Here is a 16,522-nt window from a genome sequence, read left to right as displayed (position 1 = left end):
CTGGGTCAACGAAAGAGATAGAGAGGGAGAGAGCGGGTTTCAGGGAGATCCCAAGAGGCTGCCAGAGGCGGTGTCCGGTGGGCATGCACATTATCTGGTCTGGAGAGCTCAGGAGAGGCACCAGGGGGCTGGAGCCCTGAAGTTGCAGGAGGTGTACAAGCTAGGGGTGGGAGAGGTCTGCCTCCTTGGGAGGAAGAGGCAAAGGCCCAGGCAGAGCTCGGGGTACGGGCCCACTTGAAGGTGGCACCGGGAGAAGGGAGAAGCAAGAAAGGGCCCATAGGAGGAGTGGCCAACGAGGTGGGGGAGGGCTGGGTGTGAGCGGTCAGCAGCGTGGGACAACTGTGTGAGGCAAGTCTGGGCGGGCAGGGAAGTGTCACAGAGCAACAACACAGAAGCTGCCAGTGACCTTGGTGGAGCACTGGTGGGAGTCAGATCTCAGAGGTCAAGGGGAGATGGGAGGTGGGAGGTGGCCACAGGGTGGGCACAACACTTTCAGGAGCTGCTGGGCAGAGCTGGAGGTGAGGCTGAGAGAGGGCTCTGGAGGATGGGAAGGACGGAAGCAAAGGGTTTGATGCCAAGAGGCAGCAGCAGGAAGTGGGGGGAGGGTGGGACTCAGATGAGACCAGGTGAATGTCCCCAAGTCCCCAGCAGCTTCTCTGAGACAAGGCTGAGGTTAGCTCCTCCCGCTCCACTCGCGCCAGAGAAGGGAGGAATGGGTTGCTAAGACGGTTACTAGAGGGGAACCGGTCAGAGCGAAGGAAGCGACAGAATCAGGAATGGGGGGAAGTGTAGCATCTTTTCCATCTTTTCAGATAACATGATGGCTGTTTCCATGTGGTAAGAAGACCAGAGGAAAACCAGTGAAACCAGGGGTGTCTTTTGAAAAAATTTTTAGAACATGCAGGTGCAGGCCCTCCTCCTACCTGGCCCTGCCCCCAGGCTTAAACCTGGCTATTCTTGGTGGGTCCCTAAAAAGAAGGTGGGGCATCCCTGTAGACACAGAGGTGGCAGAAGGAGGGTGGGCCAGGTGGGAGGGCCACCTTAGCAAAGGCTTAGAGCAGGACCGGAGGGACCGAGGCCCAGTTGTGGAGCCCAGCCTGCCAGGCAGGGGCGCCCGGGGAATGCTTGGCGGCATCGGGTACCACAGGGTCATTGCTGAGTGTGACTGGACCAGAGATGCTCACTGGCCCTGTGTCTGCCTTCTGCCCCCTGCCTGGGAAGACCTCCAGGAGCTCACCCCCTACCCCCCTCTCCAGGGCAGGGGGCCAAATGTCCCAGGAGGAGAATGGACATGTGGAGGCAGGTCTGTGTAGACAAGAATTCAGGGGAGAGGTGCTGGCTTTACAGCTCCCATCTGGTCCCTTCCTCCCTTTATGGGGACACCTGACCTCACCTACTGAATCAACAGAGCCGGAGGTTTGCTGGGGGGGCGGGGCGGGTCTTCCCCCGCTGGTCAAAGGGTTCTCAGGAATCCACCTACTTCCTCTTTTCTGAAAATCGGAACTACTGCTGTTAATTTCGGGGAAAAGGAACTAAACTTCATTGTATAGCCCTCCCCCTACACACACACACACACACACACACACACACACACACACACGCACACACACGCACACAGTGTGAACAGGTGCCAGGCCCAGAGCTGGCTATTACTCACCTGGTGTGAAAAGGCCTCATAGAGAGGACATGGGTGTTTTCCCTTCTTTACAGGTGGGTAAGCTGAGGCTGTGGGAGGCTCAGCGACTCACCCATGGCCCCACCTCGTTGGGACATGGAGGTCACTGACATGGAAGTGAGTGTGGAGAGGCCCAGCTGTGGTGTTATCTGTCCACTGCACATGGTGGGCCAGGCACTCCATGTGACCGGATAACCTAATCTCCCCTCCTATCTCGGCGGCCGGTTTCCTAGATGCCTGGGGCTCCTGAGGCTTGCCCGAACATATGAAAGAGCTCCTCTCGCCTCTGCTGAGAGGCGCTCGGGGCCTGAGAGAGGCTCCAGGAGGGTACTCGGCACACGCCTGCTTCTCAGACACCCCTCGCCCCCCACAGCACCCCACGGCCTTCCCAGGCAGCGGGCAGGAGGCAGACACAGGGCCAGTGAGCATCTCTGGTCCGGTCACACTCAGCAATGACCCTGTGGCACCCGATGCCACCAAGCATTCCCCGGGCGCCCCTGCCTGGCAGGCTGGACTCCACAACTCGGCATTGGCCCTTGAGGGCGCTAGTGGCCAAGACCTGTAGTCCACACGTGGTGGCTAGATCTGTCCCCCCCACCCTCCGCATTGTGATACACAGAAACCTGGCATCTGCTTGTCCCTAGCCTCCCACAAACACCCCAGCCAGAAATGCCTCCCACTCTTCTCTGCTTGCTTAATCTCAAACCGCATAGGGTCGGGGCTCAGAGATGAGGTTTTGTGTGACTTCGGGCAAGGTTTGTAAGCAACTGGAACCTTATCTTCCTCACCTGCCACAAAGGGGTGCTAACAAGGACAAGGTCCCCAGAAGATTCCTGAGGATAAGGGGGACTCTTCCAGAGTCTGGCTTATAGGGGGTGCTCAGGTTGTACGTCCCAGGCTCCTGGGATGCCCCCTCCCCCAGTCCGCTGCCAGGTGCCAGGACTGTCAGCTCTGGAACGACATGGAGGCTTTAGGACTTGGTCCCTGCTTCAGGGAGTTGATGGTCTAGCCTGGGCATTTGGGGTTCCTGTCCCTTCCCAGCATCCTGGAGGAAGGAGGCCATGAACTTCAGAACAAGAATGAGGGAGCCCGTGGTAGTGTGGGGCCCTGCATGAAGTGTCTCTGCTAGGCCCACCCCTAACATTTGTGGGACTCAGGACAGAAGCACGAGTGGAGGCCCATATCTGTCTAGATATTTCAAGGTTATAAATCAAGCTAACAAACTGCTACATAGAATACATTCTAGCCTCCTACGTGGATAAATATACCCTGAGAACAACCTGGAAGGGCAGGTTGCAATTTAGAATTCTTGGACTGCGGGGGTGCAGTGCTGGGACGTGGCAGCACGAGGAGATCCCCTCCCCAGCTCCTCCCTTGGCTCTAATTGTGGGCATCGCCCGTGGCTGCCCCAGGCCATCCAGGCATGTTTCATTCACAGTCCAGGCAACAGCTACCCTTGGCCACCCCATGGGCCTGGGGTGTGCATACCGGCTGTGGGGCCAGGGGCCAGGCCCGTGCAGACTGTGGGGCAGGGGATTCTGGGGTCCTGCATTTGGAGGAGGAGCATGGGCCATGGGTGGGCATGTCCCCTTGGCCCACGGGCATTTTGCCCCCTATAGTAGGGGTGAAACCAGAGAAGGGTCAGAGTGGATCCCTCTAATGTGCAGGTCCAGGGCAGGGGCCCTTCTTGCCTGGGCCTAAATTCGATGCTACTCTCGGGGCACTCTCAGGACCTAGCTGTGGAGTGCACGTGCCCACCCTGTTTGCATCCCAGCATTTGAGCGCCCACAGTGGGCCCAGGCCACTGGCCCTCCCCCTCCCCTGGACATAAAGGATCTCTTCCTTCCTACCCAATGAGCCTCATTCTCATGTGGGGTGGGAGGGTGTCGGCTGCCACCTGCCTGCCCCTGTCTCTGGGCCCTGATCTTACGCAGCCTCACCTGACTCTGCGGACCACTTGGGCCCGGACCCCGCAGGCAGTGGGCAGCCCTCCCTAGCTCGTGCTGGGAAAGTGGGGCACTAACTCTACTTGAGCCAACGTTTCTCGCTCACTCAGCTGAAAAGCTACAGCTTCCCTGAGGCTCCTAACCCTCACTGGGTACTGGCCGCTCGTTCCCTGATGCTACGTGACAGGCCTAACCTCCCTACTCCTGCACCTGTCCTGCTGCTGGCTGCCTCCCTCACCGTGGGGTGGTGGCATGGCACCTGCCACAAGGTTATCCCCCTGCCTTTGGGCTCAGTGTGGCCCCTGCTGGGTCCCCTTAATGCACATTCCCCCTCCCACCCCAGAGGGGGTGGTGCAGTTCCCAGAGAGGGTGAGGGGGCTAGGGGGGTCCCTGCTATAGGGGTTCAGAGGCAATTCAGAGACCTTTTTCACTAGGAGAGAAGGGCCGTTGGCAGGGGGTGACAGGGATTTCCTGGGAAGACTGAAGTATGCCCTGAGCTGCGGCCATGAGGCCAAGTCTCTGGTCAGGGACACGCTGGACTGTGCGCTTGGGGAGAGAAGACCTCGCTGTGGTGCCTCCTCCCTCAGACATGCAGCCCGTGATGCCTGCTGCCACCTCAGGAGCGACTCCTGCATGTGCAGTGCCCTCTCTTACCTCCCTTCCTTCACGGAGAGCTCTTCTTGCTGTGTAAGCATCATTGCTGTCCCCTGCCAGGCGAGCCCCTGGTAAGGACCAGGTCTGGGACTGGGTGATGGGGTGCCCATCTCATCAGGTGATGGAGGGAAGGAGAGAGGGGCACCCATCACCCCCTGGGGGGGGCCTCTACTTCCCTTTGCCGGGATGGCCTTTGTCTTCCTCCTGGAAGCAGTCCCTCCTTGCTGGCCCAATAGAGAGCCGGAGCCTGACTTATCAGTGAAGAGACTCCAGGGGGCAGTGCCCGGGACAGTTACGACACCTGAGGACCCACTTGTGCCAAGCTTGTGGTGAGCCGAGCCCAGAGTCTTCCACTGCAGGCCAGTCTACCTCCCTGGGGTGGGCGAGGCCAGCGGCATTCATCTTAGCGGGGAGCACTGAGCCCATCCTCTCCTCCACAACTTTGCACCTGCTGTGCCTTGTCTCACCGCTCTTGAGCACCCCCGACCCAGTGCCCCCTTCTTGAGAAGCCCTCCTGAGCGCAGAGCTCCCCAGCCTGAGTCTGGGCGAAGGACCTACCATAGGGGGGGGGGGGTCCTTGTTCTGTGAGCTGAGACTCGTGGAAACCAGCCCAGGTATACCCTTGTCTCCCCCACCACCCTCCTGGGCAGGTTTCAGGTCCCTGGGCTCAGTGCATGAGTTTATTCATTATAAGTGTGAGAGAGCAAGAGTGAGAGCAAGGGAAAGGCAGAGAGAGAGACTCCCATGCAGGCTTTGCACTGTCGGTTTGGAGCCTGACACAGGGCTGGAACTCAGGAACTGTGAGATCAAGAGTCAGGCACTTAACCGACTGAGCCCCCCAGACACCCCTCAGTGCAGGCTCTTACTGGAGGTGAGGGGCCTTAGCTGCCCATCTGAGAAACATCTGTCACACCCTGCCCCGACCCATTTCCTTGATAGAACAGCCCAGCTGCATCCTGGTGGGACACACTGCTCTCCTCCAGGAAGGTCACAGGAAGCAATCGAGGATCTGACCTCATGTTTGAGCCCAGCCCTGTCTGGTGCCACCAGATGTCCCGGGAGCTTCTGCGGGCAGGAAGGTCAGGGGGAGGGTGGGCAGGACAAGAGGTTGGACCTGACTTTCTGTCCCTTCTTGGGATAAAGCTGTTGTCCACTCTTTTTTTAAAAAATTTTTTTAAATGTTTTATTTATTTTTGATACAGAGAGAGACAGAGCATGAGAGGGGGAGGGGCAGAGAGAGAAGGAGACACAGAACCAGAAGCAGGCTCCAGGCTCTGAGCTAGCTGTCAGCACAGAGCCCGACGCGGGGCTCAAACCCACGAACGTGAGATCTGACCTGAGCCGAAGCCGGAGGCTTAACCGACTGAGCCACCCAGGCGCCCCTGTCCACTCTTTTTTTAAAAAAATGTTCATTTTATTTTTGAGACAGAGAGAGAGCTCGAAAGGCAGGGAGAGAGGGACAGAGGATCTGAAGTGGGCTCTGTGCTGACAGAAGAGAGCCCAATGTGGGACTCAAACTCACGAACCGTGAGATGATGACCTGAGCCAAAGCTGGACGCTTAACCGACTGAGCCACCTGGGCACCCCAAAGCTGTCCTTTATTCTAGCTGGGGTCCCGGGTTGGGGGGCAGCTGTACAGCTAGGCTGCCCATGCCTGTTTGCCCAGAATGATCCTTTACATGTGCTATAGATTTGCAGGGAGAAAAAAAATCTACCCAGCGATACCAGCCCTCAAAGCCACCTGAAGCCCTGAGGGTAGGAGGAGGCAGGTTTGGGACTGAAGCCAGCACAGAGCGGGGACTCCCAGGGGCAGGAGGCTGACTTAAGCTGGGTGGGTGGAGCTGGGGGCCCTACACGGACAGCAGGCCACCTGAGAGACTCTGAGTCAGGCCTTGGACATTGGAGCCTCTGGGACATCCTGGTCTCAGGGAGCCACTCAGCTGGTGGGACAGACTGAAGGACCAGTCACTTCCTCCTTCCTGACCACACCTTTCTGATGAGATCACCTCCTACTTCACTGCTTGGTCCTTCCGCTGCTGCAGGAGCAAACGAGGTGATGCGGAGACTGAAAAGCATAAAGGTGGTATTATTATTAGCAGGAGTCATATTTGACTTGCTAATTAGCTTCCTAAAAATAGCCACATTTATATAGCGCAGGGAGAACCCTAAGCTGGCGCTGGCGCCCTGGATTCTTGGTATAGCTTTGTGGCAGCCTTGCTGTGTGACCTTGGGCTAGGCCCTGGCCCTCTCTGGGCCTCTGGTTCTAGTTGGGGCTCCTTCAGTTTGCGGGGACTGGGTTCTGGAGGACTGGCTTCTTCTGAGTCACTAGGTCATGGCAATTAGTGTCACAGAGGCTATCCTTGGTTCCTGTTGGGGAATTTGCAAGGCACTCATCACTAACCATGCGACTAAACCTCATAAAATACATGCAGCTCCCACAAGGCCTAGAGAGGCCTGTGTGGTGTCAGGGGCACATGTCATGGGGAATTTGACTTAGTTGGGGGTCAGGGGAAGCTTCTAGGAGATGACTTGATTTGAACCTGAAGAGTAGGTACCAATTAGGCAAAAATAAATGGGAGGGGAATTCCAGGCAGAGGGAACAGAAGGGTGCCAGTGGGAGGGGCTGAGGAGGAGCTGGGTGGCTGGGGAGGGGCTGGGGGGCCCCAGGAGACCCACCTTTACCATTTGAGGGATGAAAAAGCCCCTGAAGCGGGAGGAGAGTTGCGACTGGAATGGTTGGAAGGAGTTCTCACTGTGGTCCGGGCAGGAGGTGGTGGTGGTGGCTGAACCCTGAACCAGGGTGTTGGTGGCCGTAGAATGGGGTGGGTATTCTGACTGTAGAATCGAGAGCCCTAGACTCTGACGATAGCATGAGGCAGCAGGATCACAGTGATTCACGTGGTGAACCCGACCTGGAAGTGGACCTGGGAGAACAAAGGCTCCCGGATGCGAGTTCCTCCCTGTCTGGTTTCGGCTTTGGGAGGAAATGCCCCTTTGTTGTCCCATGAGTCACCCGCCCCCTCTAGGCAGTCTAAACCTGCCACCTGCCTGCCACCTGCCAGGATGCTGTCCCTCCTATGTGCCCCCATCTCCACTGTCCTTGCCTCACTGTCTCCGAGTGCCTGCTGTGGCACCCGGCTCCCTGCTCACCCTGTCTGCTTTCTTGGGCAGAGGACCCAAGGGTTAAGTGTAGGACAACGGGCCTTTACCGGGGGCTTTCCCTCAGACCCCGCCTAGATGTGGGGATGGGGGGCACCAGGGGGAATCTCTAGGACCATGATACTGTCTCTGACAAGGCACAGCCAGGCTGGGGGCTGAGGACCAGAGACTGTATGAGTTCCACAGCAAAGCACAGCACCCCCGGATGACAGCCTCCGGCCTCCTGGGCATTTTAAATCTCGGCAGACGCAGGGCCTCCAATTCTGACCACGGGGATCTCAATATCCTCAGTGCCTCTGATTCTGCATTGCCTTCTGTCCCAGGACTTTTGTCCCTAGCAGCTGGACGTCTGAGGCTTTGAGAGGAGGCCTCAGGTGATACAGTGAGCTCTCAGATTCTAGAAGACTGGGAATAGGAAATCTCACCAGGGAGAAGGGTCTTGGGCTGTTGGCAGTGACGTGGCTCTCACAATGAGCCAAGTGCCCTTTACTGGGATATCTTCTGGGGCCTGGAGCAGTTCATCACCCCACTCCCTTCCCTCGGCTGTCCTGGGGAAAATTCTCTCCCTTCACCTGAGGAGGAACCGAGACATCTGGCCCTTCTCCCCCGACAGCAGTCTGACCATTCTCCTGGCCCCCCCAGACTAGGCTTTCAGTACAAGGTCAATCCTGGAATCCATCAGGGACGCTCTGTGGAGATCTTGGGAAGTTCCTCCTTAGGCCCAGCCTCCTTTGCAAGACAACTTTCTATGCAGGGCTGCAGCCTAGGATGCATTCTCTTTTCCAGAGAGCAGAGGTTAGATGGAGCTGGGTGCATTTCCAAAATGTTCTCTAAGCTGTGGGCATGTAAGGAGGGGGAGAAGGACCGATTTTGTCCAGCACTCAGTTGGGGAAATTGGACCCTTATGCAGAGGGGGGGGACTTTGTCAGTCCTGATTTTCAGTTCTCCTTACTCTTGGGAACTCTTGTCCTGCGCCTTCCCTACACCTGTCCTGGGACCTCTGGACGGATGCTGGGGAGGTGGCCGGGCACCCGGGAGCTTTCACTCTGGGTCAGCACCACCCTCTGCTGGCCATCAGAAAGGCCCGCTGGTCAGCCCAGTACAAGTGCTGGGGTCTCAGAGAGGCTGGATCTCCGTTGTCCCCAAGGCCAAGCTGGGTGTGCCCTGGGACCCGGCCTCAGCCAGGCCTCCCTCCCTCCCAGCAGCCCCCAACCCTGGCCAGTTGAGGATACACTGGGTAGAGGTAGAGTTCAGCCTAAGAGACAGGTGCCCGCTTGGTCTCTGGCAGGCGGAGTGACCTTATTATGCAAGTTTCTGTTCCTGCCTAGGCCTCAGTTTCCCAATCTGTACAATCATCAGGGTGGCTCAAGGAGGTGTCCCCCTGACCTCAGCTTGAGACCCCTCTCTCAGCTTACCCCCAGAACCCTCCCAACCCCTCTTCTCAGTGTGTCTGGCAGGCCTCAGCTCCGGGCAACACCCCCATGTCTCTGTGACCCCTCTCCCATCCGCGGGCCTCCACCCTCTCCTCCAGGTCTCACTGGCCTCAGCCTCCCTCCTACCCCGGCGCCAGCTGTCTGAGCGAGCACCACTGTTCAGTGTGCCCATGGTAAAATAGAATAATGACACCCAACTCCCAGAGCTGTACTGAGAATGAAACAGCCTGACAATATGTTCACAGAGGAGCTTCGTAGATGGCGGATATGTGTCAGAGGAGGGGCGGCAAGTAACTCTGGGAGGCCACTGTCCCCAGACCCCTGCCCCGAGGACCATGGCAGCACAAGTGGCACTCGCTGGCCGCAGGTGCACCCTTCCAGGTTGGGATTCAGGTTGGAACCCTGGTTGTCCTGTCCTGGTCCCTCGTGGTGAGAGAGGCCTGAAGCCGGGTGAGAGCTGAGGCCTGCGACTGGCAGAGCTCCGTTACGACTCTCCAGACTCTCCATTACGGGAGTCGATGTGGGGGCTGCGGCCAGACCCTCCCTGGGGCAGAGCAGCCTTTCAGCTCCTGCAAGAGAGGAGGTAAGTCGTCCCTTGGGGACCATCATTTTTTATTTTTTAGTGTTTATTTTTGAGAGAGAGAGAGAGAGCATGAGCAGGGGAGGGGCACAGAGAGAGAGAGGAGACACAGAATCTGAAGCAGGCTTCAGGCTCTGAGCTGTCAGCACAGTGCCTGATGTGGGGCTTGGAACTCATGAGCTGTGAGATCATGACCTGAGCCGAAGTCATGACCTTAACCAGCGGAGCCACCCAGGCACCCCTCTTGGGCACCATCTAAGATAGAACATTGGTGGAAGATTTTATCCTGCAGGCTCTCCACTTGTCTCAGGAGCAAGTTCATGGGCCTTCTGTATTCAAATACAGAAGTTCTCAGAACCCTCCTGTGCCCCTTTCTGCCTCATTTTATCCCCTTTGTCCCCATCCTGTACTGGCCACTCTGAATTCCTTGGGAACCATACGGGTCACAGGCACCTGGGAGGCAGGTGCTAATACGAAGAAAACGTAGCACAGAGGTGTTCAGTAGCTCACTTGTGACCTGGAGCCTCGCTGTGAGCAGAGGAGCCAGGAGTGGAACCCACTGAGACATGCATCCGATTTCCAGGCTCTGCTGCCTCTCGCAACTCAGTGGGGGAGACGAGCTAGGGGTCTTGCGGTGCTCTAGGTGAGAGAGGATGGTGGCCTGAGTGGGGCAGGGGCAGGGGTCTTGAAAGAGAGGGAGGGAATTTGAATATACTTGGGAGGAGGAAGTGCTGGAGTCCGAGGCTTTGAATCCTGGATGAAAAGGGGGCAGGGCAGAGGAAACTCCTGGCGTTGGGTTGGGCATGGTATGGGTGTGGGCCTGGGGGCTGCTAGGGAAGCCCGGGTTGTGGGAGGGGGTAGGAGGCAAAGGTCAGGGGCTCAGAGCGGGAGCTGTCAGCTGTGGGACTGGATGTGGGCACCTAGGAGCATGTGTCCAGGGGGGCTCTAGGGAGTCAGGGTCCTCTCCGAAAGTAGTTTGGCTGAGGAGCCAGGCAAGGTCTGGGGGCCAGACACCTGCCTGGGAGAGGACCAATGCGGGGCAGCAGCCCCTGGGACCCATGGACGCTGGGAAGAGTAGATGGGGGTGGAGAGGGGCTGCGTGGTAGGCTTCTCTTTCTCACACACAGAGCCCTTGAAGAGAGGACAGACTTCTTGGGATCCTGAGTTCCCTGTCACAGGAGGCGCATGACACAGGGTGAGGGCTGCTTCTGAGGGGGTTTTGCAGTGGGTGGTGATGGACACGAGACCAGAGAACCTGCATCTAGTCAGGGTGGTGGGGGGCACTGCTTCCTGAACATGAAACAGCCTCCTGCCCCGGCTCAAGCCCTCACTTGTGCTGCAGTCGGGCCAGCGCACCTGCTGTGTACATGGAGGCCTCCGGCATCGCCAGAGAGAGCCTCTGTCCCTTTCTGGGTCTGGAGCCCTGCTTCCTGGGGGCGCTTGCCTCGCCTCCTTTCCCCCCATGCCCATTCCAGGGCGGGCCTCTGAACCAGCATTTCCTGCATGGTCTGGCATGAAGGGAGCCATGGAGGGAGGTCTGGCAGCAGCTGCCAGCCTGCCTCCCCAGTTCTGGTTGGCCTGGGGCTGTAGCTGACAGGCTGGCCGTGGGAAGGGGGCTCCCGAGATCCCTCCTTAGACATGTAATTGGGATTGCATGGCTTGGTAATTAGAAGGAGCACACTGTTCTGTAAATGACTATAATTATTGCTACTTTATGCAGCCAAGCCTGGAGTTTCGGGCATCACCTGGGGGAACTGGGTGAAAGGGGGGAGGGGGAGAGATGGGATGACTTGTTTGCACAGGGTCGGCTGTGGGCCAGACACTGCCCCCCGCCCCCGTACTGCCCAGGCCCCTCCACAGACCCCTGGGGGCTCTAGACAGCCAACGGGCCTGGAGACCATCTGGTTCAAGGCCCCAGCCTGACAGAAGGAAGAAGCCTGGAGAAGAGGGGACTTGCCCCAAGTGACAGAGGTGCCAACAGCAGAACAGGCACAGGACCCGCCCCCCCCCACCACTTTGGTTTCTGGTTCATGGCAAGCACTCTCTCCTCTCCTGGCCTTTCCCTGGCACTCCCTTCAGCCTGACACCCCCCCCCCCCCTCTCTGGGATCCTCTTAACTCTTCCCTCAGGTTTCTGTGTGACACCACCTCCTCCAGGAAGCCTTCCTTGAACCTCTGGGTAGGGGCAGTGCCCCTTCAGGTTCTCCATGGCCCCACTGTGTGCCTCTGTCCCTCCCTGATTACCCTACCCTGCGGGGGGGGGGTCATCCTAGTATGATCTCGAGGTTACTGACCACATTCGATTCCTAGTGGGGGCCTGGAGCTGGCTGACAGTGGCTTTCGAGAGCTGGTTAAATTTTTCGGAATTATGCGAATTGGTTGTTAAGCTCAGCCACTGTTAACAATCACATTTTACACACTTACAATGCAAAACATATTCTTCAAAAGGGAAATGCACACTAAAAACTCATCACTTCCCAATGATCTTACTGCTATAAGGTTATTTATGGCTGTTGTGTCCGGTGGTAGACAGGCACGTTACAAAGATGTGGACCAACTCGGCATTCAGCGACCTCCTGCTGGTGCCTTGGTATCTGCTGCGGTAGGAACGAGGGCAGATGCCACTATCAGGGCGCTTCGCCCGGTCCCAGAGAGCTACGCGTCTAACACTTTTCAGTGCACCGCTGAATTCACCTCTGATCTCCTGGCCTTTCCAGCAGTGCTGAGCCAGGGCCACCAAACAAGATGAGACAAAGAAAGTATGTATCCTTTGCCTTGGGCAGCAGGAGGACGGGCTTCCAACCTCTGCCAGCGAGTGCTGGCTCTAGCCTTTGTCCCATTTGCCTCCGGGGCCTTTCACAGGGACACAGGTCAGGCCTATGGCTGGGGCCTGTATCTTGGGTACTGAGGGAGGGGGGAGGGGAGTCAGCTTTCCCAGGCCAGGGCCCAGGGGCCGCAGAGAGGCGGTAGGTGTGGGCGGCCTTGGCAGGGTGCACAGAGAGCGGAGCCCAGAGGAGGTCCCGCTGCTTCCCCTCCCAAACGGTCCTTGGCAGCACGCCACCTTCTTGCACCCCTCCCAGCCTGGCCACGGCAGAAAGGGTGGGTAGAAAGGCCATGCAGCTGGGCTGGCTTCGGAGAGGGTGCCTGAAGTGCTCGCCTCCCTTAGGACTTTAGATAAGAACTGTTCCTTTTGGTTCTTTCTTTCTGTTTCCCTTTCTTTCTTCTTCTTCTTCTAATTTTTTTTTTAAAAGAGACAGTGTGCATGTGGTGGGTGCGGGCAGACAGAAGGGGAGAGAGAATCTTAAGCTCTGCACTGTTAGCACAGAGCCCCACACAGGGCTCGATCCCATGACCCTGGGATCATGACCTGAGCTGAGATCAAGTCAGATGCTCAACTGACTGAGCCACCCAGGTGATCCTGAGGGACACCACTTTTAAGGAAGAACACAGGAGGGGCGCCTATGTGGCTCAGTCAGTTAAGTGTCTGACTTTGGCTCAGGTCATGATCTCGCAGTTTGTGGGTTTGAGCCCCGTGTCGGGCTCTGGGCTGACAGCTCGGAGCCTGGAGCCTACTTCAGATTCTGGGTCTCCCTCTCTCTCTGCCTCTCTCCTTGTCTCTCTCTTTCTCAAAAATAAATAAACATTAATAACTAAAATAAAAACAGTTGTTTAAGAAAGAACATGGGAGAGAAAAACCACGAGGGGTACCTGTGTGGCTCAATTCGTTGAGCAGCTGACTTAAAAAAAATTTTTTTTAATGTCTTATTTATTTTTGAGAGAGAGAGAGAGACAGCATGAACAGGGGAGGGTCAGAGAGCCTGACGCAGGGCTTGAACCCATGAACTGTGAGATCATTACCTGACCCAAAGTACAACACTTAATCGACTGAACCATCCAGGCGCCCCAACAGCTGACTCTTGATTTTGCCTCAGGTCATGATCCCAGGGTGGTGGGATGGATGGAGCCTTGCATGGGGCTTTGTGCTGAGAGCACAGACTCTCTCCCCTCTTTCTCTGCCTCCTCCCACTCACATGTGCCCGCTCTCACTCTCTTTCTCTCAAAATAAATAAACATTAAAAAAAAAAGTGCCCACCCTTTGGGTAGTAGATCCGTTAGCATCCCAGAAAGTCAGGGAGGAGGAAGAAGACAGGCTGAGCACTTTCTAGCCATTGTCTCATTTAACAGCGCACAAGGCAGCCCTGCTCTCCCCTCATCACACAGAAGGGGACCCCCATGAACTTGCAGAGCACCTAGCCCAGGGGTTTCCCTCAGTTCTTCTACATTTCTGAACCAAAGGCAATGTTGCCCCCAGGGCACATCTGGCAACATCTAGAGACATTGTTTTTATTGTCACAACTGAGAGGGGGACACTACTGGCATCTAGCGTGTAAAGGCCCTGGTTGTGGTTAAACATCCTACAATGCCCAGGACAGCCATGCCCCCCGCCCCCCAAGAAAGGATGATCCACACAGACAGTGCCGAGGCTGAGAAACCTGGATCTAGAAAGATGTACTCAGACACACGCATGCAATGTCAGTCCCCAGGGAAGAACCCTGGTCTCCAACCTCTTAATTTGTAGAAGAGGAACAACCAGATAAATGACTTGTTCAAGGTCACCCAGCAAGGCCCCCTGGCCGCCTGTGCAGTATCACGTCTGCACACAGCAGGGAAGAAAGCCAAGAAAGGACTGGGTTCTGGCCTAAAACTCCTCAAGGTCGTCCTGGACAGGATCCTCATTCATGTCTTCTTGATCCTTTTTGGACCCCAACCTCCTGGCAGCTGGTGTAGCCCCTGACTGCCCCTTCTTGACTGCGGTGAGGAGGCCGGAGCCAGGCTGATGGTGGGGGTGGGCAGGGCTGCCAAAGGGGCAAAGGTGGGTTGAAGCCAACATCACGCATCTAAGCCAGAGAGGCCTCAGCAGTTGGAAAGGTATACCATGGCAGTGGGCACTGGAAGGCTGGGTCCCATTGCAGGTGGTGACAGGGCAGATATGGCCACCTCCCCACGGCTATATCCCTGGCCAGGCATGTGGGGTATCTGTGACGGGAAAATCAGATTTTCTGACCTTACTTGAAAGATGACTCGAGGTCCTCGATGAGCTAAAAGCCCTTGTCTGTTGCCTGCTTCTGGAACTGGCCTTGGAGAGCCCACTGGAGCTCAGTCTGCCGGGATCTCAGCAGCTTCCTCCCTTCTCCATCCTGCCCGCCATCTTCACAGGAAGCAGAATTGCATCATGTGAGGCATACGGGCTCTATAGCTCCGCATCCGAGCTTATATCTGGCATTTATTTACTGACTGTGTGTCCTTAGGCAAGTTATTTTGCCTCTCTGTTTCTTCATCTGTAGAATGGAGCTAACACCATTGCACCACCCTCATAGAGTTGGTGGAAGGATCAAATGAGGTAACTTTTTATAAAGCCCTTAGGAGAATGCCTAACTTAGAGTAATCACTCAATAAATGTGAACTATTATTGGTATTGTTTTTATTAGGTAGGCTACTCAGGCCCTCGAGTGGGTGTGAACTAATCTAATCTACAGTTCTTTCTAGCATCTCCATCTCTCTGCTGCCCTCTAGTGGACACTGGCTGCACTGTCCTGAGGGAACACTTGGGGTGTCCACATAGGTGATTTCTTCCCTCAGATTGCAAAGGAAATTTGTCATCCAAGGAAACCTTACGGTTGATTCTTGGATAGAATCAAACAACTAACTCCTTCCCCTTCCTTCCAAATAGAACTCACTGTGGGTTGGTGTTCGCATATTGGTTTGTTTGAAGCAGCACCCTGTTGTAATGGAAAAGCTACAAGGGGGCGATTTTTCTTCTTGACATTGATATTAATTGATCATTTTTAAGTTTCACAGGGGTGATTACCTTTAACTCCAACACATTTCTGCAAACTTCCTTATTCCACTGTCGCAGCCAAACGTGATCACCCACACCCGCAGCCTGAGGATAACTTCTTCATTTCCTCAGATTCTGTCTCTTCCTCTTCCTCCTACAGTTTGGTGTGGAAACTAGGGATCAGCAGAGACAGCTCTATCTCTGGTGCTCATTATAGGGTCCGGCACGTAGTAGGTGCTCAGTTCCTGTCTGTGAAATGAGTAATGGATTCATGTAGGTGCTCAGTTCCTGTCTGTGAAATGAGTAATGGATTCATGACGACCAAGTGGCCTTGTTGCTCCCCGCCCCGCCACCACAGAAGGGGGCGGGGCACCTACCGAAGCCTTACTGGGGGAGGGGGGGCTCTGTGCTGAGCGCTGATGGAATCTGGGAAGAGACTTATTTAAAAGGAAAGATGAAGGTAAAGGGAAGTCGTTGCTGTTGGTGAGAGGGGGCGAGTGGGTTGGAGAAGGTCTGAACACCTACCTAGCTTGGCTGGTGGGAGAACAGTTAGACTACGGGGAGGGACTGCAAGAGTCAGGATTCTGGCTGTCGCGGAGGCCCTCCCAACAAGGGGAGTTCTGGAGTTGACGAGGCTGCTTGAGGGAGCCTGGAACTTGGTCTCCCGCAGCACACCTGTGCCTGGGGACAGCATGGCCGATGTTACCCCAGATGCCAGATCAGCTCTGCAGCTCGTTTCCTGGCCTAAGAAAGGAACGCGCAACACCTGCCCCAGGTCTGTACACCTTCCTCCCGCAGTCTTTATCCAGGTTTTTACGTCTCTCAGCTCCGCCCTGGCCCCGCCCCTCACCGCTAGCCAATCCGAGAGCCCCAGCAACCCCCACGTCCAATGAGGAGCCTCTCGGCCCAAGCCCCGCCCCGCCCCCACCAGCAGTGGCGGCGTGTGGTCGCTTTCAGATGCTGGGTCTTCTGCGCTTATTCGGGGAATCCTGGGCCTCCCCTCCGCTCTTTTGGGTGCTGGAACGGACGGCGACCCGGGTGTTGCCGCGGAGCGAAGCGTGTACTCGGTCACTGCCCGCTCTCGGAATCGCCCTTTCTGGAGGCGGCACCTTCTTCACGTGCGCCCTCATCCCGGTCCGCTCTGGGACTGTTTAGCCTTTACTGCTAAGACAGACTTTGTAGCTCCAATAAGTCCACTCTGAGCTGGGGCTGGCTGTCCCGTCCCCTCCCTATCCCC

The 16,522-nt window shown here is 56.4% G+C and overlaps 1 long non-coding RNA gene across 1 annotated transcript; it reads right to left on the bottom strand.

The window, feature by feature from the left end:
* Positions 1-14,052: 14,052 nt before the first annotated feature.
* On the bottom strand, positions 14,053-16,089 carry LOC115300824. Its single transcript, XR_003912871.1, has 4 exons — positions 15,811-16,089; positions 15,316-15,439; positions 14,512-14,655; positions 14,053-14,302 (listed from the first exon to the last, which is right to left on the bottom strand). It is a non-coding gene; the product is annotated as an uncharacterized LOC115300824 (long non-coding RNA).
* Positions 16,090-16,522: the final 433 nt, after the last annotated feature.

This window comes from Suricata suricatta, chromosome 9 (assembly GCF_006229205.1).
Source record: "Suricata suricatta isolate VVHF042 chromosome 9, meerkat_22Aug2017_6uvM2_HiC, whole genome shotgun sequence".
Taxonomy (NCBI): domain Eukaryota; kingdom Metazoa; phylum Chordata; class Mammalia; order Carnivora; family Herpestidae; genus Suricata; species Suricata suricatta.
This window is presented reverse-complemented; position numbering and strand designations above follow the sequence as displayed.